The sequence below is a fragment of the Charadrius vociferus genome, unplaced genomic scaffold, assembly GCF_000708025.1.
Source record: "Charadrius vociferus isolate BGI_N301 unplaced genomic scaffold, ASM70802v2 scaffold333, whole genome shotgun sequence".
In the NCBI taxonomy this organism is placed as follows: Eukaryota; Metazoa; Chordata; class Aves; order Charadriiformes; family Charadriidae; genus Charadrius; species Charadrius vociferus.
The window spans coordinates 86,158-88,536 of record NW_009647682.1 but is presented as its reverse complement, the minus strand read 5'-3'; positions in this window follow the sequence as shown (position 1 = coordinate 88,536).

Here is a 2,379-nt window from a genome sequence, read left to right as displayed (position 1 = left end):
AGGTGGTGATCCCCTGGGGCAGGTTGCCCCGAGAAGCTGTGGCTGCCCCATCCCTGGAGGTGTTCAAGGCCAGGTTGGACGGGGCTTGGAGCAACCTGGGCTGGTGGGAGGTGTCCCTGCCCAGGGCAGGGGGGTTGGAACCAGATGATCTTCAAGGTCCCTTCCAACCTAAACCACTCTATGATTCTACATGAATGATAAACTGTTTTACAGTTCTCAATGCAATTTTTAGTGGTGAGTCATCAAAGGTGCGCATGTCTTATCAAAGCTGGCTTCCACCTCTATGGTGATGCATACTGAATTAATATTTTCAACCATGTAAAGCAAATTTGCAAGAATAAAGCCATAAGTCTGTCTAAATTCCCTCCCAATTATACAGCTGGAAAAAGTAAAGTTGGTGTTAGGCATAGTAAAACCTTTTTTTAATTAAAATGGGCTTCCTGAGGGTTCCCAAGATTTTTGCATTCCACTCTTCGGATTTCTAGACATGAAACAAACTAATGCTTGACATTCTGTTAATGGTCCACCAAATCTTAGCTAATATTGCTTCTTTTGTTAAAGGTATTTCTTTGTACAATTACAGCTAAACCCCAAAGAATTAAAATTCAAAACCCATCCAAGGTTTGAGATGCCAATGGGCTGTTTGAGGATCCATTACCACCATGTTTGTAACCAGTGGTTATTGTGTTGTTTTAAAACAGGTGAACGGCTCATTAAAAACTCAAGTTTAGAAGTATAGAAAGTTTCATGATCAAAGAAAAATAGTTGCGTAAGAAAGAAGAGAGGGGTAAGCTACAATTTTGACAGGACAATTCAGAGCACAAGGGGAATAAACCTTGCCCAAAAGCGGGTTTTTCTACCTTAGACACTCCATCGCCTCCCACCAGTGTTTACCACACATAGGAGGGTAATTATAGTTTCTGCTAATTAACACAGTAAAATATTCAAGAATTAAACTACTCACTTAGAATTCTAAGTCTCATTTACAAAAGTGATATATCACTGACCAGTGCCATATAACCAAAGGCATTAGGATACCAACGTCTATGTTCTTGGAGTCCAGATCTGGGAAAAGATTTAGATTTAACTCAGACACCACCATCTTTAGATATAAGAACTCAGAAGTTTCTATATCGAAGTTTAATCCTCAGAACTTCTCCCATCAACAGAAGCTGGAGAAACCATTGCTCAGTCCTCTGAGAAAACCCAACCACTCTAGAAACCGGCTGTTTCTCCCCTGAACATCCATCCAAACCAAGAGAGTGTTGGCTGGGGAAGAGGCGGGTTGGTTTTCATGCTCCCCAGCCTGTGAAGGGTCCAATGGAGAGCACACCGAGGAACTCGGCCCTTAACTCGCAGCCAGGTTTGGCTGCAGCTGTGCCCCAGGGCATGTGTGACGCTAAAGCACGTTGGGCTTGCAGTGGATAAGTTGGATAAGTTTCTTCCAAAAAAGCATCATCCAAAGCACAGATGGGTGACTCCAAGTTCGGGGTCAGCTCCAGGCTTGCGTCAAACATCTCCCTGATGGTTCTTTGCTGCACAGTCCCCGGCCAGCTAGGACTGCGTGCACTGACTGCTTTGCTGAAGTGAAGGTGTTGGAACGCAAACGCTTCAGCACTGAAAATGTGAAACTGTCAGGGTCAGCCGCAGCAGCGCTTTCCGGGTAGGGTTTGCTCTAGCAGATGCTGTGCCTTGCTGTCCTGGTTTGAGCGACACAGGACTCATTTCTCCTCTAATACTTGGGAAAACTGCGCTTTTAGAAGACTCTAGTGTCTGAATTTGTGAAAATATTTACTTTCTAGCCAGCTATGGTGTGCGGGTTTCAAGGTCTCCATGTTTTTGAGCTCACCGGGTGTGGGGATGAGGAGGAGCGAGACCTGGGCACTTGACCCAAGCTGCCCAACAGCGCTATTTCATAGCATGAATGGCACGTTCCATATAAATTGGAAAGTTTGCTGCGAAGTTCTCCCTCTCCCTTGATGGCCACCATCCTGAGAACTTCTTGCTCTGGTGCCGGAGCCCTGAGCCCTTTCCTTCTTCCCAAAGCTGCAGCATTCGCAGTGTCCAACATTTGCTGTCCCCTGATGGGAGTGCACAGCTTCTACGGATAGAATGGGGTGAGTATAATCCTTGTATCTTTAATATTCCACGAGGATGATCCGAGGGCTGGAGCACCTCTCCTATGAGGAGAGGCTGAGAGAGTTGGGGCTGTTCAGCCTGCAGAAAAGAAGGCTCCAAGGAGATCTTATTGTGGCCTTCCAGTCCCTAAAGGGGCTCCAGGAGAGCTGGGGAGAGACTTTTTACTGGGGCATGGAGTGACAGAATGGGGGGGAATGGCTTTAAACTGGAAGAGGCCAGGGTTAAACATTAATTTTGCAC